The 27,335-nt window shown below is 38.6% G+C and overlaps 1 pseudogene; it reads right to left on the bottom strand.

The window, feature by feature from the left end:
- Positions 1-434: 434 nt before the first annotated feature.
- The window catches only part of LOC128591294 (serine/threonine-protein phosphatase 2A 56 kDa regulatory subunit gamma isoform-like), a 38,708-nt pseudogene continuing 11,807 nt past the window's right edge, over positions 435-27,335 (bottom strand).

The raw sequence follows: 27,335 nt of genomic DNA, 5'->3' as shown, positions 1-27,335 counted from the left end.
AAAATAGAAAACTTTGTCTCTTCCATTGGGCACTGAGCTGTGGTCTCTCCTCTGCTGTTCTATCTCCACAAGAGACCAGGTTTCTCTGCCACAGCCTCTGTCAACCTGGACCTGTGAGCTCTGGAAAATCCATAGGAAGGACACCAGGACATGACGGAATCTGGAAAATGGGACCATTAACATTCAGGGATGTGGTCATAGAATTCTTTCTGGAAGAGTGGGTGTGCCTGGATCCTGCTCAACAGAATTTATATAGGGATGCGATGTTAGAAAATTACAGACACCTGTCTCCCTGGGTCTTGTTGCCTCAAAGCCAGACCTGATCTGTTTGGAGCAAAGGCAGGAGCCGAGGAATGTGAAGAGACATGAGACTATGTTCAAACACCCAGAATCCAGAGGAACTGGCAGGGCAGCCCAGCAAGGAGCTCCTGAAGCTAACGCCCAGCTGGGAAGACCAGCTCCAAGGCTCTGCAGTGAGCTTCCAAGGCTTTCTTGGTGCCAGGATCCTGAGGCAGCTCATAATTACAGGGTGCAGGAGGATGGTACTTCTTCAGATCTTTCTGTGCCTGGGGAATCAGCTTTGGCTAGATTTTTTATTTTAACCCATGCTTTTTCTAGCTCTTTCATTTTTAGCTTCTTTTTCAGTTTCTCTGATTTAAACTGTTGAGTGCAGTTATCAAATAGTTTTTGGTTCATCTGCATGAAGAGTTTCAGTGCATTGTATATCAAACCATGTATCATCTTGTTCCAATGGATCTTCAAGTTGCAATACAAAGATGGAAAAATGATGAGCAAAATCTTGGCTGTGTTGTCAGGGATTAAGCTCATGATGTACTCATTATTCCAGTAATCAGTGCTCACTCTGCCATGCACTTGGCTAACTGCTTGAAAAGAGACTCCAGGATCTTCACAAATTTTTGATAGCTCTCTTACCTCTAAAATCTCTTCTAATTCATTTAAGAACATTACTTCTTTTGGACTGTGAGTCTTTGGCCAGTATTTGAAAAGTGCCATCACCGCTGGTTCAGTGAGTGTGCTGTCCTTTTCTAAAATCTTCACTCCACAGTACACCTGCTGGGTGTGATAGACACTCAGAGATTTGACTTTGTGCAAAGATAGTAACACCTTCAGTAGGAAAATCTGGTGCTCTTCTTTCATTGGTAAGCCAGATCATTTAATTACAGTTCCCAATATTTCCAGCAGTTCTGCTATGCCATTGTGATGCTGTTTCATAAATAAACCTATAAAGAAAGAAAGAAAGAAAGAAAGAAAGAAAGAAAGAAAGAAAGAAAGAAAGAAAGAAAGAAAGAAAGAAAGAAAGAAAGAAAGAAAGAAAGGCTGGGTCCTGTGGCAGGAACTTGTAGTCTTAACTACTTGGTAGACTAAGGCAGGCAGATCACTTGAATCTAGGAGTCTGAAGTTGCTGTGAGCTAGGCTGATATCATAACACTCTAGTCTGGGCAACAGAGTGAGACCTTCATTAAAAAGGAAGAAAAAAAGAAAGAGAGAAAGAGAGGTTGGGGAGGAGGGAAGGAGGGAAAGAGAGAGAAAGAAAAGAAAGAAAAAGAAAAGAAAAGAAAGAAAGAGGAGAGAAGAAAGGGAAGAAAGAAAGAAAGAGTATAGAAGTATAAAAAACATGTTAAGAGTGTCCTGGATGGCAACTACTAAAGTCAATTTCCATCAGTTTTTCCAATTTTATTGAGACTTTCTATTCCTCAAGCAATCACAGCCATGCATAAAATTTCTCTTCATTAAGTATCAGTGCTTGTTGAAGCTAATAGGAACAGAGTTGATATTTGAACCTAAATACACAAGGCTGTTTCTGTTAATGCCTTCATAATTTACATGTGCCCAATATTGATGGGCCTTTGAATAGTTGGAATATCTTTGTTGAGCTAATAATCTAGGTAGAAGTACTTGAAGGGGTTCACAGTACGCCACCCCAAAATATGCTAGTATGGCATAAGGATTATTTTGAGCTAAAGGCAATTGATTAAAAACAGACAAGGAACATTCCACCTTCTTAATCTCTACCAGGAAGGGCAGGACATTTCTTAATCACTAGAGATAATTCTAGACTCTTATTAGTCCAAAGATGACTCCTGAGGAACCTCTATAAACTTACCTATATTATCCATTAGTTTCTGCCTTGTATTTACCTTCCCATAGGTTACAGCCCTTGGAAACCTAAAATCCTTTTCCTTTTTCTTGTCACTTCTCTACAAATTTATCGTTCTTTGCTAAGATGTTATACACCCCAGCCCTTTAACCATCACTGAGGCTTCTCTCAATTGTTGTGTACTACATGCATTCTTATGTTGCTTGTTTTTCTCATATTAGTTTATTTTTTGACAGTCAAGTTTATAGGGCCTCAGCTAATGAATCTAAGATGATGTCTTAGTCATTTAGGGTGCTATAACAGTTTACCGTAGACTGGGTAAATAACCACAGCTTAAATAAAAAGCATTTGTTTCTCACAGTTTTAGAGGCAGGAAGTCTAAGATCACAACACCAGCATTGTCAGATTCTGCTGATAGACGACGTATAGGCAGTTGACGTCTTGTATTCTTACATAAAGGAAAAAGAGCCAGTTACTTCTCTGGTTATCTTCTTATAAGGGCACTAATCCCACCCATGAAAGATCTACCCCCATGACCTAATTACTTTTCAAAGGCCACACTTTTAAATGCCATCACATTGGGATTAGAGTTTCAAGTACAAATTCTGGGGGAACATAAACATTCCAGCCATTGCAGATGGGTAGAGGAGAAGTTTCTTCCTTTCCTACATATTCCATTTGTTATCTTTTCTAAGTCTTGAAAATTTCCTATTCTGTAACAGCAGGGGCATCCCTATGATACAAAACAGGTATATTTAGAAAAAGAGAGAAACTTTACTAAATGATACACGGAAAGCTTAGCACTTAAATTTTACTATTTAATGTCCAAACACACCTATAAGGAAGATGCCTTGTAACTTCTTATTTCTGTCCTTGGTGGGGGCGGGAGGGGATGGAAGCTGGTTTTAGACAGGCTAAGTGATGTGTTGAAGAATTGAAAAGTAGTGGACTCAGTAAAAACCAGGTCCATCCAATTTCAAAGATAACAAACAACAGCCCTTGTAGGATACTGACTCTCATATTCTGTCTTGTCTCCAACTACTCAACCCAAGACCACCCCTACCAGACCCTGTGTAAAGCCATAAATGTCAATTATGTATTGCTTCTGTAACAAATTATCCCAAATTTAGTGACTTAACAATAATTTTTTTTTTAATGTTACAGTTCTGGAGGTCATAGTTTGAAATCAATCACTGGCCTAAAATCAAAGTGTCTGTAGGGTTGCATTCCTGCCAGAGCCTCTAAAGGAGAATCCAGGCTTGCTTGTTTGTTTGCTTTCGCTTTTTCTAGCTTCCAACAGCCAAAGGCAGCCCCCTGCCGTGGTTCACAGCACCTTTCCTCTATCTTCAAAACCAGCAAGGGTGGACTGAGCACTTCTCACGCTGCCGTCTCTCTGTCTCTGGTTCTCTCTTTTCTGTGTCTCTCTGCAGTTTAAGGAGATTACATTGTGATTGCATTGGATCCATTTTTAAAATCCAAGGTAATTTTCTTGTTTTTAGGCAGCTAATTATCACCCTTAATTGTCGTTTGCCATATAACCCCAGCTATTCACAGTTTCTGGGGATTAGGCTACGCATATGTTTGCAAGACCAATATTCTGCCTATCATGGATGGATAGAGAGACAGATAGGTAGGTAGATAGATAGATGGATAGATGGATAGATAGATAGACAGATAGATATCCCCCTTCAATGCATCCTTGAGAGGTTGTATGTATCAATATCTAAGTAGGGAAGGAGAAACAACACCATTAGAAAACAAGACAGTATACAGCAATTCACGTACCAGGTTTGGGTTATGGCCACTGGAATAGAAAGAAGGTAAAGATCCAAGAGAACAGGATATATCCAAGAAAGTTACACTGATCTGGGTAATAAAGGCTGCCTAGGTATTGGAAGAGGCAGAAAGGGACTTCAGTGGAGAATAGAACAGGGTTAGGGAAGAAGAAACCCTGTGTACAGCACATGGGTGGAACCAACTCTAATGGGTGAGACCATGTTCATAAATAGTGAGAAAAACATGGATAGAAAGGGTGAGTTAAAATCATGGGCACTACATGGGGAATTCTGATGAAATGATAATTTAAACAAATCCAAGTACCTGGTGTATGAATTATCCTTGGGTTCAGAACATAGGTGGGCAATCAGGAGGGGTTTATTTCCAGCCATGTAATATGACATTACCATTTTTGGAGGTCAAAAATTGTCAAATATCAGCATTTTCTTTTAGCTCGTCCTACAAAATTGGTAGTGGCTCATTATAACTTAGAAACATGGGGAAAGAGGGAAAGATATTCAATGATCAGAAAGTTGTTCTTTAAAATCACCACAAGAGGGTGGTAAGGAATTATCCTTTATGTCTGCACACCTACAGAATATTGGTCTTTTTTTCTCCAGACACACAAATGATCATTAAAATATATGTAAGATGGAGCTTTAGAGATTTTTTTCTAATTTATTATTGTTCATCATATTTAAAGTAGCATTATTTAGCATCCTCAGAGAATACTGCCTGCTAGCTGGGCACCTTTAATGTGGAGAACGCCAATTATAAGCACATAGCTCAGTCTTCTTGCATGTGAACATACTTAAAATGCAACAAATTCATACATAAATTATGAGCACCTCGTCACTGTCAAACTTGTAATCTACAATGATGAATTAAATAGAATTGTAAATGGAGAAATCTTTATTTTAAATCTATTTCCCCTTCTTATTTATGAAATGAAATATTGGAGTGAGTTTAAGGGAGTGGTACTGAGGTTCATGCTCAAATGTTAGTCAAGCTCCTACTGTTTACCATTCTCAGTGACCTTGATCATATTGCTCAGCTCAGCAGGGAACTGAATTGTGTACTTAGAGGATTAAGCAGTGCTGGCCAACATTTTGGAGGCAGACACACCTACCCTGAACTTGCTGAGACATTAATACTGGGTTCCTTTCAAATTAAAATGGCAAGCTCCATTCTGCAAGGGAAAGGTCTCAGGGGCTTGAAGCTATGCTTACTCCCTCCTTGTATTGATTTCCCTTTTATTTCTTCATTTCCCTTCCCTTAACTTGTAATTCCCAACTGTTTTAATAGACATCTGTTTGATTTCTGTGGAGTCTTCTGCTTGCTGTTTGTGCCCCTGTGTCTGTGAGTGTCATCTGCGTGAATGTGTGCCTGTGTGTGAGCGTACACAGGCATGCATTGTGACGTGTGTGGGCGAGTACATCAGTGTGTTGGTCTTGTTCGTGTGTGTCCATGTGTGCATTATGTAAATAAGGGGGCTTGCATATGTAAAGTGTGTGTACCTGTATGAAGTTGCGTGCGTGTACGTGCATACATGTGGGTAAGCATGCATTGTGTGGTGTGCACATATATGCTCGTGTGTATACCCTGTGGTGTGTTTGTGGGTAACATGTGTGTGCAAAGGCAGGTGCAAGCGTGTGGTGATGAGTATGTGTGTTGTACATGTGCACGTGTGTGTGCCTATTTGTGTATTTGTTGGATTCTGGAGGGTAAGTAGGGAGATTTCAGGTGGTGTGTGTGTGTGCATGAACTACACACACATGTGGGTGTGTAGTTATGTGCAAAGATAAGAAAGTACACAAACTGTTGGAACTTTGCTCACAGTTGGACATCTTTCTCTGGGCCAAGAGAAGGCAGCGTCCTGCTTGAGCCCTCTTTGAGTTCAACATGGGAAAGCCTTGAATTCGAGTGGCTGAAATTGCCCCTTCCTTTGCTTCTCTTATGCTCCCCATAACACTTCTGTTCACTGTATTGTGTGAGAAGCCATTTAAAACCCACCATTTCCCCCTGGTTTTGCATTTTTCCTGTATTAAAGCTTTGTACTTAGAATTAAAAGCACTGCAGAGCACGGGGGATTGGACAGGGTATCAAAACAATGATTCAAGTATTTCTTGCTATCACTTTATATTTTTATTTTCTCTGGTATTTAATGATTTGGGCTCTTGAGTATAATAAATAACTTTGAGTTTCTTTGAAAAAGAAAAGTACAAAATATCCATCAAAATGATCTTTTTATGAATATGACTGTTTCATTAGTTTCAGTGGATTCTCTTAAATGAAATATTTTCAGCTAATCTCGTTAAAGCTCATTTTATGGCTTCCTTCAATTTAAACTCAATATTCTTTGACAAAACAAGTCAGTGCAGGTCCTGTTTTCTTAGAAGCAGATGACTGCTCACGTTTGAGGTTTGCCTTGGATACCTCTGGTCTTAGAGTCTAATAAAAAATCATTTTTTCCTGTTTTTCTTTTTTTTTTTTTTAATTTTCCCTTTGGTTCACCTAGCTTCCAGACTAGTTTTTTCTAGTCTCAGAGTATTTTGAAAATACCAGCGACTGCACCCAGGGAGGCCCAAGGTCAAATTCAGGGCCAACCACATATCAAATTTAATCTTCTGGCCTTTGCAACCATTTACTTGTGACATCCTCTGAAAATCTACAAAATTTTGATGTACTCTATACAATTAGATGAGACTGATTTTTTCCTCTTTTTTTTTTTTTTAATTTTTAAAATTTTTTTTAGCAGGAGTGGCTCTGGCTCCCTTCTGAACTCCATCCTGCATAACCCTAAGTTATATAGTAGATTTGCCATAAGCTCCTGTATTTGCTGTTGAAATTTTATGAAGGAAAGTTTTTAAAAGCTGATAATGTCTAAGGCAATTTATAGTTGAAATATGGCAATGTAGTTAATTTGCTGCGTGTGAATCAGGACATTTCAATTCTATATTATTCAAACTAGTAAACTTTAGACTTCAAAAGAAGAGCACCAAAGCTATTGCCTCTATGAAAACTTGTAGCAACATTTGTCTTGTTAAATAATGTTCAGCATTTGTTGGCATCGTGCGAGAGGGCATGAGATATTGCTCAACAAGCAGAAGCGTCCAGAAATAGTCAAGATTTTCAAATTATTATTATTACTCCAAAAAAGCACGGGCCTTCAGGCTATCTTTTAACTCGTATTTAATAGAAATATTAGCTCTTTCTTTGAAAGAAATGCTGAGGCAGACTGTGTTTATTAGTTGACAGTATCAAAACCAAGAGTCAGAAATGTAAATCAATCAGCAGGACACTTCTGCCATCAACTTCTTTAGTTCTTCTTGGTTCATGACTATTCTCTCCATTTTTCCAACCCCATTTCAGGATTTGTTAGTGCTCGTTCTCTCCACTTTAAAATTAATCCACCCTTGGTCTCATTCTCTTGTCACTCCCCTTGCCCTCCATAGCTAATCTGACCGCATCTTTGTCAGCTACCTCAGAAGTTTAAAGGACACCTCCTGAATCTATATGCATTTTCCAAGCTTAGCTCCAGTCAGCTGATGTTTGATCAGGTTCTTGTATGTAAAACAATTTTAGATTTTGAAGATACACAATGACAGTGTTCTTCCTTATAATTAATATGGTTATAAGTCCTTAGGTGTAACCAGAAAAACTAGAAGAAGATCTGTAGGCTTCTAATTATTTCACCATTGCCATGAGACTCAGCAACTCAGTGTAGTACTGAAACTACCCTTTACAGATCAATAAAGGGATGCAAGGTGAAACTTGGGGTAAGGGTCTAAAACTCTGTGAAGGCACAGGCCTAAGACTAATAATAGTAATCAGTCACTGTCCACTCCTTTGCTTGGTAATAATTAGTCATTGTCCCTCTGTTTGCCTCTATAAATGCTACTCTGGAGTCAGCTGACAGTCAAAGATTCTTATCTTTTGGCCAGAGGCTGTGGCTCAGCCTGTAATCTCAGCACTCTGGGAGGCCAAGGTAGATGGATTGCTTGAGCTCAGGAATTGAGACCAGCCTGAGCAAGAGTGAGACTCCATCTCTATTAAAAATAGAAAAACTAGGCAGGCATGGTGGCGGTGCCTATAATCCCAGCTACTAGGGAGGCTGAAGAAAGAGGAACTCTTGAGCCCAAGAGTTTAAGTTTGCTGTGATCTATGATGCCATGGCACTCTGCCGAGGGTGACAGAGTGAGACTCTGTCTCAAAGACAAAAAAAAGATTCTTAATTTTTTCTAAAGGTAGTTTCTGAGATACCTTCCAGGCCCTGCATTCCAGTGGATTATCTGAACCGCCCAGAACAGTGGCTCATACCAAGAATCTGACACAACTGGAATTGTGACCCCAACTCAGGAACTGAAGCAACACAAGATGATTTCTACACCCCTATAATTTTACCTCAAATCTAATCGCCTAATCCTTTGCAAACCAAACTCTCCTTAAAAACTCTATCCCCCAAATTCTTAGGGAGGAGGGCTTGAGAAATTCCTTCTTTTTCCCTACTCAGTGCTCGGTGGAATAAAACCCTTTTTCCATTGTGACCTCAACTGTCTCAGTGTACTAGCAAGCCAACCCAGTTAGGTGGCAACAGTACCCAATGCAAAAATATAAACACAATATTTTTAATAAAAGTAAAAGTATGTACTATGTCACTGCTGCTGGGACTGCCTGCTCTTACTATTTCATGTCCACAGTTATACATACCCACACACAAAATACATGCTGGGTTTGTGTTTAGCCAGGCATAACTAGTTCTACTGCACTAGTCACCACTGACTATGACCTTGAGAGCCATGCTATATTCTTTAACTCAAATTCACTCTTCTACTTTAGGGATAGAAAGCCTAGTAATATATTGTATTAGTCTCTCACCACTATCTGATCTTCAATAAACCAAACAAAAGTATACACTGGAAAAAAGAATCCCTATTCAATAAATAGTGCTGCGAGAATTGGTTAGCTACATGTAAAAGACTGAAACTGGATCTGCACTTCTCACCACTTACAAAAATTGACTCATCATGGACAAAGGATTTAAATCTAAGACACAAGGCAATAAAGATCATAGACAATACAATTGTATAGCAGCTTGAATGCAGAATGTTCTGAGTAAGGACAGGCATAATCAGTGCTGCAGGTGCCCAGAAAGTTGTGTAGAGACCTAAGGCTGCTTCCTGCCTGCATGGGCACCCTTCCTGGGGTTTTCTTCTTGTCATCCCATACTTACTTCAGCCTTACTCACTGCATCTTTTTTATTGTCAACCAAGTTCATTTAATAAACATCTATTGAGCACCATGAAATGCCAGACACTATAATATGTTCTAGGCGGCAACTAATACACCATCTGGTGAATAGTAGTACACTGTAAATAGTTGAGATTAACAAGCAAGTGAAAGGTGATTAACGAATATATAGTTTCTCAGATACAGAGATAGTTCCCTCTTTGTCTCGCTAATATGGGATTATGGCTAACATCTATGGGCCCATGCATGGTCTTTCACTGAGGTGTCATTCATAGGGGTCTCTGGATCCTTCTACCTATGTAGCATCCTAGTGCCTATCTGCTGGCCTCCTGCAATATTCCACATCCCTTCTTGCCTGGACCCTTGCTGCTTGCTAGCAACTCCTTCCATGAGGATTGAATCCCATGCCAGGATCTTCTTGGCCAAAAGATTTGACAGTCTCCACAGTTATTGTCTTCAGATTCAGAGTACACCAATAAAAGCTTGAGTCACTTATTTGTTTAGTCATTCATTTATTTGTTTTTCAAGAAAAATAATGAGCATCTCCCAAGTGCTAAGTTATGCTACACAAAGGGAAACCCATGTTTATCAAAAAGCAGCTCCTATTCTGAAAATGGACATGAAAACTAGGAAACTGATTAATTACCAAAAGACAGCCCGGCTTGAGCAGTAAAATAAATTATATAAAAATGCATTCCTAAAGTCTTCAAAACAGTCACATATTAGAAAAGTGTCCAATGCATAATAACATTAGAGGGTGTTTGTCAAAAAATATTTTATTTTTTCAGATGGAAAAAGTATCTTTTTTATCAATTTGATATAAAATAAATAGCATTCCACAAAGTAGTGGTAAGTGACTGGAATTACAAGAATTAAAATAAACTAAAAAGTGGTATTTTAAGACGTAAATAAATGCAAAATAAGCTATTAGCATTGATAGAAATTTCTAGAAAACCTACTTGACTGAGGAGCTAGTAATCATTTTAATTCATTTGTCAGCTTTTATAATGATACCTCCAAAGTGATAACATATGCTTTCTTTATAGGGGTTTGCTTTACTCAATAGGTTCCATATAACTCTGCTGAGTAGGTAAGTGCCCTGCTAAAGGTCTCTCCAGCTATCGCTTGTGCTCATAAACTCCAAATGAATGCCTTCTAAATGAATGAAATTTTATTGTGAAATAATTCTGCTCATTTCTGCCAGGCTCCGTGAATGACTGGAAAATTTGGGGAACCCAGACGAGATAAGCTACTACGAACTCAACTTCATTATGCAGTTATGATCACCAATTTTTCTGGGGAATGACATATAAAAACCTCTCATCTGAGCAGAACAAGGCAGGTTAATGTTGCATAAAGCATATACAGTCTGGATCACAAAATCACAAAAGCCATCTCTTGGATGGAGAGGACTTCCCTTCTCAGATGCCTGGCATTGCAAGAAAAATTTCCGCATAGCCTTATATCTATCCCTTTTACAAAAAGAAAATTCTACATAATCAAAATGAAATTTGATATGAAGAAAGTTTAGTTAATTCCACTTTCTGGCTAGGAAAAAAGTATAAATTATCGTTTGGATTAACTCAATTGCCTATGCATATTTTATCTTCGAGACTAAAGTAAGATTTTCTCACAAGGTTCTCAAAATAAATTGTTATGAGAATCATTGCACTTGGGAAATTATAATAAAATCAATTTCAGCCAGTAATTATTTTAAAGTAAAAGGTTGGAAATGGTTGGCATGTCTGCAGCCTAAATGTCCGCATAGAAGCTGCTGCGATGTAAAACCAATTTGCTCTTCTCTCATTTCCTTGTACCCCATCAATTCCTCTTCTACAATTCATTCCTAATCCTCCTTAAATATAATTTTCCTTCTGTCACTCTCAAACTAAAAATCTTTCAACTGCTGAAGGGGCATATTCTGAGCTTCCCAGTGTGTACTTAACATATCTTTCCAAGGAGGGGATTGGAATCTAGACATACTGACAAGTTACTGCAAGATTAGCTTTCCAGCCCCCACTGGCATCAAGGATAACCCGAGGGTGTGAAGGACAATGGCAGTAATACTGTCTCCCCCCCTGCCACCCTCTCTAGGGAGGTTCTAACAAGCATGTAAATACTTCCTACAGGCAAGTAGCTGTGGGGGGTGAAGAGGCTGTAAACCTTCAAAAATTCATAAATTGGATTATCAGTCCTTAAGGAGTGGCCCATTGTAGCAGACCTTGCCTTGAGGCATGGAGTTCAAATGCCACTCAAAGCAGGAATAAAGAAAAATATTCTCGTGGCATTCCTCTTGAGAGGTGGCATTGCACAGGGTCAAGAGCGCGGACTGCATAAGCACACCATCTGGGTTGAGAACACTTGGAGTGAGAAGAAGATGGAGTCTGTCCAGCTAAGGCTGACTGGTCTGACCTTTAACTCCTAGCTCCCATTTTTATTGTTTTGTAAATTTAGCTCCCACCCTTGAATAGTTTAGGAAAACTGATTTAGGAAATTGACTTTTGATTCAGAAATGTTGTTAATAGATCATAGAGTTATGTTGATTATTAAAATAAGAGTTAATGTAGTCTTTGCTTTGAGACTTTATGTATAAAACTTGTGGTTTTGAAAATGGAAGAACAGAACTGTCTTGGAGAGGCTACTCTCATTCTCCAGAATCGCTGGCCTTCCGACAAATAAGTTTGGTGAACCTAACCCTGTCCCTGCGTCTTGGCTGACAGTGACAGGGGGCCTGACCCCTTTTGAAGGTTAACAGGTTTGAAGCTCAGCTCCAACTGGAACTAGTTCTTTGGCATTGGGCAAGTTACTTGAGCTTTCTACTTACTTTCCTCATCTGTATGATGTCATAATGTTAACTCTGTCATGGTGAAAATAGATCAAATGCTTAGAATGTAGATCAGTACATAGTTAGCATTGTGCAATTATTTGCTGTTTTTGGAATATACATATTTATTCACTTTGTACTGTAGGTCAAGAGCAGTGCTGGAAATTGGGGTTAAAATGGGAAGGAATTCAGATTTTTCTGCCCCATAGAATCTATTCCAATCAGGCACTTACAATACAAGGTGGTAAATGCAAAAATAGAGTAAATGCAGAATGATACAGAAATTCGGGTAAAGAATGGTAAGAGTAGGCATTAGGGAAGATTTTTTTTACAGGAAGGGACAGCCTGAGATTTGCCATAATGCTAAGGAACCCTTTGACTGAACTCTGCCCATCCTTCCCCATCCCTCCCTCCCTAGTCTCTGGTAACCACTGTCCTACTCTCTGCTTCTATGATACCAACTTTGTAAAATTCAGATTCTATGTGAGTGAGATCATGTGGTCTTTGTCTCTCTGTGTCTAGATTATTTCACTTAATAGGCTGTGCTCCAGGTTCATTTATGTTGTTGTAAATGTCAACATTTCATTGTACCTCATAAATATAAACAAATACAAGGTGTCAATTAAGATTTTCTTTTTTTAAAGAAGCTTTATCCTTCTGGCTTCTCCCTTGGGTGGGTCCCAGAGGTGGCTGGGAATGTTAAAGCTGGGAAGGAAGATTCAGGAGGCAGTCCAATGTCATTTCTGCTTAAACATTTCTGGTAAATTGTCTAATCTAAAGAGATCTTGAAAGAAAGTGGCCCAAATCTCAAGTCTGCAGTTACTTGTTATTGAGAGAGGATACCTGGAAAAAGTGAGGTCTAAGAGAACAGAGGTCTTCTCAAGGAGATTCCAAGGATACACCAGCCATGTCCTCCCCATGGTGACTCAGCTCTTAGGAATTTGTAGAAACTTAACTTCCTGGGGCCTGGAAACTAACGCTTGCTTCCACTTCTGTAAAAGCCCAAACCCACTTCTCCAGCTTGATTCAAACTCACCAATGAAAAGGTACCTATTGGATGGAGGGAGGGGGGTGGGGCCTTGGTGTGTGTCACACTTTATGGGGGCAAGACATGATTGCAAGAGGGACTTTACCTAACAATTGCAATCAGTGTAACCTGGCTTATTGTACCCTCAATGAATCCCCAACAATAAAAAAAAAAAAAAGAAAAAAAGAAAAGAAAAAGGTACCTATTGATAGTGTCAAAAGGAGCGACCCGCCCAAATAAAGCCTACTACCTAGGAAGAAATGAATGCATAGACTGTTCTACCCAGGAAAAAGGGAATGTGCCAATCCCTATCTTTTCAACTTTTTAAAATCCCCATGCACCTTAACTCACGTGCTGACTTCCTTCTCGAGCTCAGCACACCTGCACCTGGATGGAAATAAAGGCCGACGTTGCCCACACAGAACCTGGCCTCTGTTTCCTTTAATTTAAATAATCTTTTATTTTTCAGTCTTTGATCTCTAACCTGTGGGCCAAACTTTTTTTTTTTTTTTTAAGACAGAGTCTCAAGCTGTCACCTTGGGTAGAGTGCCATAGCTTCATATCATAGCTCACAGCAACCTCCAACTCTTGGGCTCAAGTTATCCTCTTACCTCAGATTTTCTATTTTTAGTAGAGACAGTCTTGCTTTTGCTCACTTTGGTCTTGAACTCATGAGCTCAAGCAATCCACCCACCTTGGCTTCCCAGAGTACTAGGATTATAGGCATGAACCAGTGTACTCAGCCTGGGCTGGAACTTTTTGACTGGGATAAAAAGGAGAAGACTGAGCCAGCGGAACATGGCCATTTTTGGACTTTTGTCTGCCATCATTCTGCTGGCTGGAATAAAGCCCTTCCTCTTTTAAACACAGTGTTTGGGTGTTCTTTTCTCGATTGGATCTCATCTTCCTGCAATATATTTATTTATTTTCTCATTCTTAATCAATATTTATATCCAATGTACCTTTGAACTTGTAACTCTGTATGCTTTTCCTTAAAATAAGCCCTTCCAACCTATACAAGCTTTAGGTCCCCAAATCTGTATTCACTTTACTCAAGCAATGAATGGGATTAGCTAAGGTAAATGTTGACAGTATTTCTTTCTGCAGCAGGTCCTTGAACTCCGGGAATTGAAGAATGAACCCAGGGACCACAGATTAGTGGTAAAATAGAATTTATTAGATAGAAAGGAATATAGAAGGAATAAAAATCAGAGAGCTCTGGTAGAGGGAATGACACAAGTTGGAAGTCTCTGGGTGGGTCTTCTGTCTAGGGGTATAAGGTCTTGAGAATTACATTTGTCCAGGATTTGGTAGATGATAATGAGAGTATTAACCAATGAATGAATGCAGTCACTCCAGCTTGGGGCAAGAAGGCAAGCCATCCACTTCAGAAGAGGCCCACCTGTCTTACAGGAAATTTCCTAAGCCTAGGAAATGGGGGGGTCATTATCCAACCCTGAGTGGGGAGAGGGAAGCCTGTGTTATAACGGTCCCAGGGTTTAGTTGAAGTTGGTAAGGGAAACTTAGAGGAAGAGTTGTCATCTTCGGTAAAAGATCTGTGGTGAAATAGCTTGGATAATTAAAAGAAAATCTCATAGATATATCTTCAGTAGGGTATTTAAAATTTGCATGAACTTAAGTAGGCAGATATTTGGACCCTTCTTTTAATGAATATCCAATCCATCTTATCTTGAGTTCTTTCACTGCAGTGTTGGAAGAGTCACACTGAGATGGCAGACTCAAAGAATGTGGTTCCATGTCTTACACAAGGTGGTATCTTATACTTTGTAAGTAATAGAAAGACTTAAAGAAACAAACCACATCAAGTGAATAAAAAAATTCCCTCCAGATTTTTATGTTTTTTTTTTATTTATTTTTATTAAACCATAGCTGTGTGCATTAGTATGATCGTGGGGCACCATACACTTGGTTCATAGATCGTTTGACACATTTTCATCACATTAGTTAACATAGCTTTTGTAGCATTTTCTTAGTTATTTTGCTAAGACTTTTACATTCCACATTTACTAGGATTCACATATACCTTTGTAAGATGCACCGCATGTGTAATCCCATTAATCCCCGTCCTTCCCCCTCCCTCCCCTCCCTTTCCCCTTTCTCCCTATTCTTAGGTTATAACTGGGATATAGCTTTCATGTGAAGGTCCTACCTTAGTTTCATAATAAGGGTGAATACATTGGGTACTTTTTCTTCCATTCTTGAGACACTTTACTAAGAAGAATATGTTCCAGCTCCATCCATGTAAACATGAAGGAGGTAAAGTCTCCATCTTTCTTTAAGGCTGCATAATATTCCATGGTAATAAATGGGTATGTTTATGTGTAATCAATAAGGAGTATATAATGATATACAATATATACAATAATATATATACTTTTGAGCTCAAGTAGTTATTATCTTAAAAGCTCTTAGCTTATTTGGACCCATTATTATCGTTAATCCCTATTATAGATTTTTAAGTATAAGTGATTTGGGCGTATGCATTTTTAATCAGTAAGACTACCTAATGTACAAAATTACTTTTTAAAGGAAACAATGAAAAATAATACGCAAATACTAAAATCCTCACACGGGTTAAAGCTCAAATGAATAAATCCCAGCATTTTACATTTGAACCCTTTTAGAACAATATGTTTTGGTCACAGTTGCTACACATTTCATTTTTTCAGAGAGAAAAAGAGAAGGAATGAGAAAAACAAACTAGTAGATGCCAAGGAGTTATAAATCAATACTGGTTATTATGTCCTGTGCTTAAAGCTTCTAGTTATTTTGCTGGAGTATAGCATCACACTTCTCCTGCTAGTGTTAGTCTGGAATAAGCCATGGAGTCGGTACACTCAGAGGCCTTACACATCCTCAATCAATTATCCAGAGACTAACAACCATTTCCTTTTCAAATAAGCTGGAGAAAAATTGGGTTGTTTTCTCAAAATGGAAGAAGTGGATGACAACTGTTCATTCTCTGAAAAGGAATCATGTTAATGAAATGACAAAGGGAGCTTTGTCCATTTAAATACCATAAAGTCCATCAGAATTGGTAATAGACCACATAATTGTCTCTTTTATATCTCAGTCAAATCTTTGCTAAGGGCCTGATCTCCACGGTCCTCCGAATGAGAAAGAAAACTGGAAGAACTCAGTTTCATGATATTTAAAATACTTCCCAAGGGTGCCCGGGCTCTGTAACAACCACAGAAGTGCATTACCACATAAGTATAATTCTTTGAATTGTAAAGCAAGCAAGCAAAAATAACATGTACCAGAAAAAAAATTGTGCTATGTAAAAAAGGGTTACTTTTGTTTGACTGAACAGTTTTCCAATCAGTTTAAAATTATGTATATTACTTGGTTAATTACTTTTCAATGACTGTGTGACCAGTTCATGAAACTCCATATGATGTTGGACTACATCATGTCAATACGTATGGCACGAGAGTGACAATACAGCAAATCTTTATTTCTATGTATTGAAATTTTTTCTTTTTATGTTTCTATGTTTTGCACGTTTCCCACAATAAACACGTCTCTTTGTTTTATAAAATAGCTCTCAGAACATTAATAATGTCTTTCATTAAAATGTATACCAGAATAAAGATACATTTTTTTAACTGAAATATTCCCAAGTGCTATTTCATGACATCAAATGTGGTTACCAAACTAGCATAAGAAGGTTCATCCAGGTTATTTGTTAAATTATCTGACCACAGGGTAAATGTGACGCATATAAATTAATTGGAAGCACCTGTTCCAAGATAGCTTTCCCACAGACGAGCATCAATCTTCCCATCACATGTAATTCTTCTAAAGAAATAGGAAGTATCTTTTTTTTTTTTGAGATGTTAACATATTTGACCATGGAATCACCTTTTCTCCCAACAGCCTCCACTAATGCTTCTGACTTTATGTGACAAAGAGATGGGGCGATCAAAGTATTTTTAAAAGTGAGTCAATTGGGCAGCATTGTGGAAGAAATCCATTCAGAACCTGCAGGTGTATCCCTCTGCATTTGAAGTGGGCCTACAGGATTCAGATGTGATAATGGCAAAGTGGATAAATGACAGCTGTGGGCATCAGTTTCAAGGAAGTGCTTAGCTGAATAGAGAAATCAAATAGAAGAAAACAAATAACACTTTGTGGATACTCTTATCCTCAAGCTTGAATTATTACTAGCTCCTCTGCTTTCTGAAAGAAGGCAAAAGGTCAACTGGTAACCTTCCTTTGTTATTAGGACTGAGTGATTTTTCTTGTCCGTTTACGCAAACAAACTGCCTGGTACTATTTACACACAGCTCTAAAAGACTTAGTTAACAGTCCAAAAATACCTGGTTATTTCATTGATAATGAACAATTCTCTCCCATGTTCTCTGATAAACAGTTAAAAAAAAAAATCCCAGTTCTTCTAATTGATTCGAAATCACAGTCTAACTGATCATTAGCTTTGCAAATTCAGGTTCTAAAACTGTTTCTTCATTGAAAGTGAGACCGCAGGACTGGAATATCTCCTAAGTCCGCTTAGTTCTCCATTCTACAAAGTATAGGACTGTCCCCTGACTGCCATACAAAAATGTTTTGTGGAGAATTTTAGAAATTAACGACTCATAAATTTTCAATCATGCACCATGTACATCGCCTACTCGTTAATCACTCAGTTAACAGATGGAGACTGTCACCATGTAGCAGTGCTTGTGTTCAGGTAAACCTTCTTTTACTTAATAATGGCCTCAAAGGCAAAAGTGGTGATGCTGGCAATTTGTATGTGCCAGAGAGAACCTGTAAAGTGCTTCCTTTAAGTGAAAAGGTGAAAGTTCTCCATTTAATAAGGAAGGAAAAAAATCATTTGCTGAGATTGCTAAGATCTACGGTAAGAATGAATGTTCTGGCTGTGAAATTATGAAGAAAAAAGAAATTTGTGTCAGTTATCTATAGGATATGAATGGAGGGTTCAGGCATCCATTGGGAGTAGCAGTCTCCCCTGAGGATAAGGGGGGGCTACTGTATGCTTGACTCCTAGGGTGGTATTACACAAATGTTGCTATGTTGAGACATTTATTGCAAGATTAGAACACAGAGACAGCTGGGTTCATACTGACTATTCCACTCAGTAGCTGAGTGACTAGACTATTTATTTTTCCTCATCTGCTTTTGAAGATAGCAATCCCTATCTCATGAGGTCGTGGTGAGAATCTAGTGATACCTGCATTGCTAATGAATCTCAGCATAAAAGAATTGCTCAACAGATAACTGTTTCTTATTGTATGCTTTATCATAACATGGCTTCTTAACTTTGGTGTATCAATTCCCTTGTCTACAGAGGAAAAAATAATAATTTCCTCCTAGAGGTATTATGAGGATTAATTTAAATATGTTAACTCTAGGGCTAGGCATGGAGGCTCATGCCTGTAATCCCAGCACTCTGGGAGGGCAAGGCGAGTGGATTGCCTAGTCACTAGCTTGAGACCAGCCTGAGCAAGAGTGAGACCTTGTCTCTAAAAATAGCCGGGTATTGTGGCGGGTGCCTGTAGTCCTGAGGCAGGAGAATGGCTTGAGCCCAAGAATTTGAGATTGCTGTAAGCAATGATGCTGGGCACTCTATCATGGGCAACAAAATGAGACTCTGTCTCAAAAATAAATGAATAAATAAATAAATATGCTAACTCTGTATACTAAGCAGTTCAAGGATAGCCACTGTGTATCATTATTCTTTATTATCATTATTATTATTTGAGGTTTCCAAGCTTTAGTTTTCCAAGGTGTAATCTATGTCTTGTGTTTGTATATGAATGGAATACAAAACTGAACTTAAACAGTCCTATACTTTATATAATATTAAGTACCCAAAGGTACTTGTATTTATAAAATTACAAGAAGTGGGCCATTTGGGGCAAAAAATATTATGGCACTAATAGTATCAATAGTCTAGGGGAATGGTAAAATTCATTCATTCATTCACTCATTCATTCATTCGCCTATTCCACACTGTAACAGTGCTGTGTAACGGAACTTGCCTGGCTGACAGTCATATTTATTTCCCCAAAACTGCATACCAGCATTAACATAATGTCATGCAATTGCCTTAATCTTCTAGCTGAGCTGCTTATTTTATTACTGCAGTGGCACACATCCTGGTAACGAGGCTGAAATTGCCAATAAGCAGATTCCCAACATCACATTCTAATAAAGATCAAAAGGAATATGCCAATTATTTTTCCCTTTTCTCCATCCTAGTGTGATGCAGGAAATGTAGAAAGGTATTTCAGTGCAAAGAAATCAAACCAAGCAACATACCTGATCTGCAGGGACCATTTAGGTTATGGCATTTGACTGAGGGACCCTTATAACCTTTGCCACCACTGAGCTTGGTTTCCTATCTAAAGGAAAAGAAAGAGTTAAGATAAAAAGAAATGCTACCCTGATATTAGATGAAATGAGTGAGTTTTACTATGAAAAACAATACATGGGATCCCATAATAATGATTTTTTACTTTCATGTAGAGAAATCATAGCATATTTTTTATGAAATAAATGAATCAAGAGTAAACAGGGAGGGTATGGTTTTGCACACCGGTTGTGCATAAATCAATAGATAAGAAGTAAAGTCTTGTGGCCTTTCTCTTGCCAGCTCCTTTGTCTGCGACAGCACAGCACAGCTTGTCTTATGCACGATGACAAAGAAGCAGAGGGAAAGTCTTACCAAAAATGCAGACTTCAGTTGCAATGTCATTTGAGCTCACCTCTCCAGTTCCGCTATTTGAAAATGTCTCCGCAGCTCGGCACTGCATCAGCAAAACAAAGTCCGTGAACACAAAAACCAAACCTATAAGTGTGCAGAGCAGCTATATGTGTAGCTGTGAAAAATGTCTAAATGTGTTCAAGAAACATCTTGATGTAAATTAACTTAAACTTCCTCTATGGATATTATCAATTATTCATGACATAAATTATGCAACGGCACTGTCAGTAGGCACTTGATAGAATATACAAAATGAAATATAAATACACACATATTTTCATGCACACGTACATCCATGTTCATCATATACTCCCATACGCACATTCATGCATGTGAATATCCACTCATATGTACACAATCATACGCATACATACCTAACACATTCATACAAACATGTAAACTCATATGTATATCCATGAATACGCATGTTTTTGCATACACACATGCGTAAATAAGATGAGGTAGTAGAATTAAACTTGAACCATGCTTGGAAACCTGGATTCTGGTCATTTTGTGTGTATCACTCACCCCTGCATCCAAGGCCTCCATTGTCTTGGCGTTTGGACCAATGTCCCTTTCAGTATAAAATGCTTTCATTCTGTATCCTCCCAGCTCCTGTCTTACCAGGTGTGGTACAGCTGTCTTATTTAGAATGATTTGGTGAGTTAAGATCATCAAGCTTGAGAATGTATAAGTGTCAATCTGGAACCATGAAAAAGGTATTCCTCTAATCAAGCTCAAACCCTTCTCTGACCCATGCCTGCAGACTTTTTTTTTTTTTTTTTACATCTCTTTGGTTTTGTTTTCCTAAATACTAGAAATGTGATCTCAGTTCTTTGTGTGAATTGGGTTTCTGTTTGAAGCCCCACCCAGCGGGAACCAGTAACTCACTTGATTTGTGCTGCAGTAGGGGACTCAATAGCTAATTATTTTAAGACATGTAAAATACACAAAAGTTACTTATTAGGCTTTTGTAGTATTTTCTAATTTTCACTACACCCTAAATATTACCAGATGAGAAAGCCTAACTGGAATTTTCCAACAGAAATCTCCTTGTTTCTTACAGCTGAGTGTAAGAGTAAAGGCCTCAATTTTCTGTTATTTTTCGTTTAATGCTTTTGTCATTATTATTACTTTTTTGGATATTAGCTAACATTTATTTAAGTCATACTCTAAAAGATCACTTACATTTTATTAAATGATCTTATACAAATTTTGTAACTAATTATAATTATTCCAATTTTAAAGATGAGTAGACACAAGCACAGAGATGTTAATTAACTTGTCTAAGGTCACACAGCCAGGGAGTGCCAGAGCTGAAATCTGAATTTAAGCAATCTGGCTCTATAGAGTCTGTAATGTTAACCTTAACCAATGCACTGTACTGCCGCCATTGGAATGTTTATTCACCCTTAGGACTAAGATAGCTACTAAGGAATCCTGTCTCAAACCTACATAGTATATTCGAATACAAAAGTCATCCTGAAATATATTTCCACATACTGAGACTTCCAGACAAATATAGTAAATTGCTGTTTGACTTTGCACAAATTATTTCTTCTTGCCTTCATTTTCCAATTCTTTAAATGAAGTGATAATATGATAATAATTGTTTACCTTGTTCAGGCTCAGAAACAGATCCTCCAAAATATGGCTCTTTGACGCACTGGAGTAAAGAAGGAAGGTTAAGTTCTCTCTCTGACCTTCTCCCCACTCCTTGTCTCTCTGATCCTCTCCCTATTCCAAAGCACAGGAAAGACTCTAAAAGTCCCCTTACTTCCTGAAAAAACTTCTTCTAGAAGAAATGCAATCGTTTTAAAACCCCATCTCTAGGAATCTCATTAAGTAACCAGGGAAGATTAACCAGGGAGAAGGGAAGAGCAGGGGAATCACTGCAACGTCCACGCAGACTTTGCGTCTGCTCTTCTGTGGGCAGCTGAGAGAGATGCCCTGCAGGCTGCATCTGCATAATGAGACCACCTTTGCTGACAGAGCAGTTCTGCTCACCTTGTGCATAGTAACTGTTCCACAGCTGTTATTTGTCCTTTGGTCTCATTCAGCGACCTAAGAGGATCACTCGCTAACCACTGTCTGGTCTTTGGGCCCATTCTTTTACAGGGCTTTCCCACCACATGCACGCTTCTCTCCTCCATAAAGAATTTATCTAAGGTTGGTGCCTGTGGCTCAGGGAGTAGGGCGCTGGCCCCATGTACCGAGGGTGGTGGGTTTAAACCCGGCCCTGGCCAAACTACAACAACAAAAAGAAGTTATTTAAGCATCTACCATTTGGCCTTTTTTTAATGGTGTTTTGTGGCTTTTTTTTTTTAATATGACTACTTTGTATTTAATAAATGTATTATGCTTTTCTCTTGTTAACCTGTGTTTTGTTATAAGGATGTTAACCATGGACCTTTATGATGGGGAGGAAAGCTATCATCCCCTTTCCATGTGCACATATTACAGAGTTATTCTAAGAGTAAATGAGACAGTTCACATAAAATACTTAGTAGCTTGTCTAGTACATAGTTAATGCTCAACTTGGGTAAGTCATTAGTAGTAGTAATAGTAGTAGTGTTTTAGAGGGGAGAATTTAGATTTCTGCATCAGAGAGGACTGAGTTTGACTGTCAAGATTTGCCATGTCTGTATTTCATGTACTTCTTCAGCATGGCTGGTAGATGGTTATCTGTTTTGTAAGATTATTTATTTTATCAATGTGTATACATATATTCACGTGTGTGTGTGTGTTATGTGTAATATACATGAAGGAGAAAGAGATCATATTAATATCGAATACCTGCTGGGACTCTCTTGGCTCACATTTAAAACTGGAATCCAATTTATATGCACAAAATATATAGGTACCAATTTGTTGTCCAGATCAATATTTGTAAAAGGTTAAAATAGGAAACAATCTAGATACTTAAGAATAGCTAATTATTTAAAAGAACATTAATATATATCTAAATGATGGAAAGCTGTATAGCTGTTAAAATCATGTTTGGGACTGGATGCGGGTGGCTCACACCTGAATCCTAGCACTCTGGAAGGCTGAGGTGGGTGGATAGCTTGAGCTCAGGTGTTGGAGACCAGCCTGAGCAAGAGACAGACCCTGCCTCTACTAAAAAAGTAGAAAAATTAGCTGTGCATTGTGACGGACACCTGTAGTCCGAGCTACTTGAGAGGCTGAGGCTAGAGGATCAGTTGAGTTTGAGGTTGCTACCCAGGGTGACAGAGTGAGGCTCTGTCTCAGAAAAATATATATGTTTTAGAAGAATAATTATCTGCAAATCTTTACAGCAGGTTTTAAGTTAAAAGGAAAAAGCAGACCACAGGGCAGATTGTGTACCACAGTTCCAAAGTAGAAAAAAAGTATGTTAATAGATACAATTGTCTATACAAAAGCATGCAATAGGAAAGAATTAGAATAAAATGTTAAGAGTGATCGTTTCTGTGAATTGCATTACCAGCAATCTTTATTTTCCATATGTTTACTTGTCTGTTTGTGTGATTCACATTAACATCAATTTTGTTTGGTATATTACTATTAGCAATAAATAATAAATACTGCTTTGGAAAGTAAAAAAAGAAAGAAAGAAAGAAAAAGAAACAGCGCTTTTTGGAAAATCTCCTAATGACCTGCTTCTCTAATCCAGGCCTGGGGCTCAGCTCTGGTTGGAACCCCCTGACACAAATGCAGCAGCATCGCCCCCAGTTCTCCCCTCCTGTCTGCCCAGCCACGCACTGTACCTCCACTGCAGACTGTGTCAACGCCAATTTTCCAAAACCTCTCTGCCTCAAGTCATTGCCGATACGTGACCTTTTACTTTCCAATCTGTCCTTTCCATCAGTGTTTAATTTTTCTATCATGTGCACTTAAATTTACAGGAGCTTCCACTGTTCTCTTTCAAGAGGGAACTCCATTTTCCTTCTTTTGTCTCACTCAAAGGTGACTCAGAGAGAGCCGGATACCAACTTGTTGTTTACTAGGGACTGGCCAGTCTCCCTGTGTCATCTGCCTAGGCTCCTCCTCACTCTGAATCTTTCACCAGATTGGAAACATGAAGCCAAGGGGTGCTTTAAGTCACCCAGTTTCCTCCTTACTGCTTGAATGTAACACTGCATCACAGAACAATAAATCTTTCACCTGAGGCAGAGAATGAGAATTAATGGACATTTGTAATCCAAAAAAAAAGATGTAAACAAAATCAGTGTTATGTTCACAATGTATCTAGTTGCAGTTGGGTCATTCTCCTTATTCGTTATTTTAAAAGCATATGGACACATAATAACAAGAAGCACGTGTGGATTATAAAGGAATCTGTAACTGTTTTATGCACATGCACTTTTTTTCCTTTTGATTAAGAACATCAGCTCCTGGCTGGTGGAGCAGTATAGCTGCGGTATAGCTAAGGTCTCTGCCTACAAAGCCAGACAAACCAGCTGTGAAATTTTAGGGATGCTCGTCCCTGCTATAATTAGACCCTCCAAATCTTTGTTGAAATTTAATCATTAATGTTGGAGGGGGCAGCCTAATGGGAGGTGTGTAGTTCCTGGGAGTGGATCCCTCACCAACAGATTAACAACCTCCCTAGAAGGGTGAGTGAGTTCTCATTCTACTTAATTCCCACAAAAGCTGGTGTTACAAAGATCCTCTCTCTCCCTCTTGCTCACTCTCTGACCAGGCGATCTCTGCACAGGCCAGCTCCCCTCCACCTTCCGCCATGAACGAAGGCAGCCTGATGCTTTCACCGATGCCTAATTTTCCATCTAGAAGAACTGTGAGCCAAATACATATTTTTTTCTTTGTAAAATATACAGTCACACATATTTCTTTATAGCAACACAAAATATACAAAGACAGTTCCTCTCTGATTTTGAATTTATTCATTATACAATAAATAATAATGTGCCTCAGAGAGATGGCTCCCCAAAAGAGGGAGCCCCCAAAAGACATGTCAAAGTCCTAATTCCTGGAATTTGGAACTATTACCTTATGTGGAAAAAGAGCAACTACGATCTTGTAGGGCATAAGATGTTATTAAGTCAAGTATCCTGAGGGGAAGAGCTTATCCTGGATCATCTGAGTGGGACCTACACACATGTCCTTATAAGAAACAGTCAGAGGAAAATAGGGCCCAGACACAGAGAGAAGGCAGAAGAAAAGTGGTGATGTGAAGACAGAGATTGAAGTCACATGTTCACATGCCAAGGAATCCCTACAGCCAATCGGAGCAGGAGAAGGCAAAGAACAGATTCCCTTCTTGAGCATTGAGAGGGAGCACAGCCCTGCTGGTACCTTGATTTCAACTCAGTGAAGCTGACTTTATATTTCTAGCCTCTAGTATCATGAGAGTATAACTTTCGATCATTTTTAGCCATCAGATATGTGGTCATTTTTTATGACAGCGGTAGAAAACTAACACAGAGGGCTGATACCTGCCATAATAAATTCCCAAAAATGTGGATGTGGCTTTGCAATTGGGTAATAGATAGAGGCTGGAAGAACTTGGTAAAGCATAATAGCAAAACCCTGGACTTCCTTAAATAGACAATTTATAGAAATACGGGTTTTGAAGGAGATTCTGGTGAAGGATGAGCATGGAGGGCATGAAGAACATGGTAGAGAAGTCTATTGTTTCAGAGAATACATGTATTGTCGTAAACAGAATGTTGTTAGGAATATGAATATTACAAGCACTGCTGGTGAGGACTGAAAAAAATATGGAGCATGTTATTGGAAACTTGTTACGTAGTGGCAGAAAACTGAGGTTGATAAGGTGCTACGGTTGTGTCAAAGCAGAACTTATAAGCAGTGAACTTGGGTATTTAGCTGAGGAGATTTCCAAGCCAAGTGTCAAAGGTGCAACCTCATTTCTTCTTGCTGTCATAGTAAAATGCAAGGGGAAAGAAGTAGATTGAGGAAGCAGTAACTGAGTAGAAAGGAACTAGGAATTAATAGATTTTCTGAATTCACAAACTATCCAGATTGCAAACAAAAATAACAAACTAAGATTAAGATGAAGACTCACTGCCAGAAAAGCATGCTCTTGAGAGAAGTCCAAGGATGAGGTGGACAGGCATTTGGTAAAGTGCTGTGACTCCTGAATTAACTCAGCCATTTCAGCAGAAGCTGAGTATGGAGATGGGCTCTCCAGGAAAGGTCTTTGAAGGCTGCTTTTGTCTCCTAATGTGAGTTCCCTTGACACACATGGGAGTCACAAGGGTTTTTGTTTTGTTTTTTAATTTAATTTTTTATTAAATTATAACTATACATTTAAGGGATACAATCTGATGATTTGATATACAATGTGAAATGCTTAAATCAAACTGATTAATGTAACCATTACCTCACTTATTTTTTTGTGGTAAGACATTTATAATTTACTCTTTCAAATTTATAATTTATCCTTCTTGTTTTGAAATGTGCCCTTGCACTGTGCACATTAGGTGAGATCCCACCAAATGCCCTCCCTCCTCCTTCCACTAGTCCTCTTCCCTCCCCTCTCCATCCTCTCTCCTCCCTCTCGCTGGACTACATTTGTGTTTTATCATTCATATTAATGTGTAAGTGATTATATATTGGTTTCATAGTAGTATTGAGTACACTGGATACTTTTTTTTCCATTTTTTGAGATAATTTACTGAGAACACTATGTTCCAACTCCATCCAGATAAACATAAAATATGTAAAGTCTCCATCTTTTTATGGCTGAATAGTATTCCATGGTATACATATACCACAGCCCGTTAATCCATTCATGGGTCGATGGGCATTGGGGCTGCTTCCATGACTTGGCAATTATGAATTGGGCTGCAATAAACATTCTGGAGCAAATGTCTTTGTTGTAAAATGATTTTTGTTCATCTGGGTAGATACCTAGTAATGGAATTGTGGGGTCGAACGGTAGGTCAACTTTTAGTTCCTTGAGAATTCTCCATACTTCTTTCCAAAAAGGCTGTATTAGTTTGCGGTCCCACCAGCAGTATAGAAGTGTTCCCTTCTCTCCACATCCATGTCAACATCTGTAGTCTTGGGATTTTATGATGTGGGCTAATCTTACTGGAATTAGGTTATATCTCAATTGTGGTTCTGATTTGCAGTTCTCTGATGATTAAAGACTATGAGCATTTTTCATGTGTTTTTTCGCCATTCCCCTGTCATCTTCAGAGAATTTTCTGTTCAAGTCTCTTGCCCACAAAGAAATGGGGTTGTATCAGCAGAAACACTGCCAGATTGGCCTGAAAGGGACACATATGGGACTTAATAGAGAAAGACTGTCAGACTTTTGGGATTCCACAAGCTGACAACAGGCTGACAAAACTACTTGGCTACAATCAGGTACTACCATCAAGTAAAAGGAGGAATGATTCTGAGGGCAGAATCTTGGGTACAGAGGACAGAGCTGCAGGGCCAGAGGTCATAGCTTTAAGCAATAGTAGATTACACTCAAGTCTTGAAACTCAATGCAGTTTGCCTTGCTGAGTTTTGAATTGCTTGTAATCAATGACTACTTTATTCCTTTCATTTTGTTCCTTTAGAATAGGAATGTCTATAACTATTAACTATGCCTGTCCAATCATTATAT

Source organism: Nycticebus coucang, chromosome 8 (genome assembly GCF_027406575.1).
Source record: "Nycticebus coucang isolate mNycCou1 chromosome 8, mNycCou1.pri, whole genome shotgun sequence".
Classification (NCBI taxonomy): domain Eukaryota; kingdom Metazoa; phylum Chordata; class Mammalia; order Primates; family Lorisidae; genus Nycticebus; species Nycticebus coucang.
Note: the sequence above shows the minus strand (reverse complement) of the source record. Positions and strands in the feature narration are given on the sequence as shown.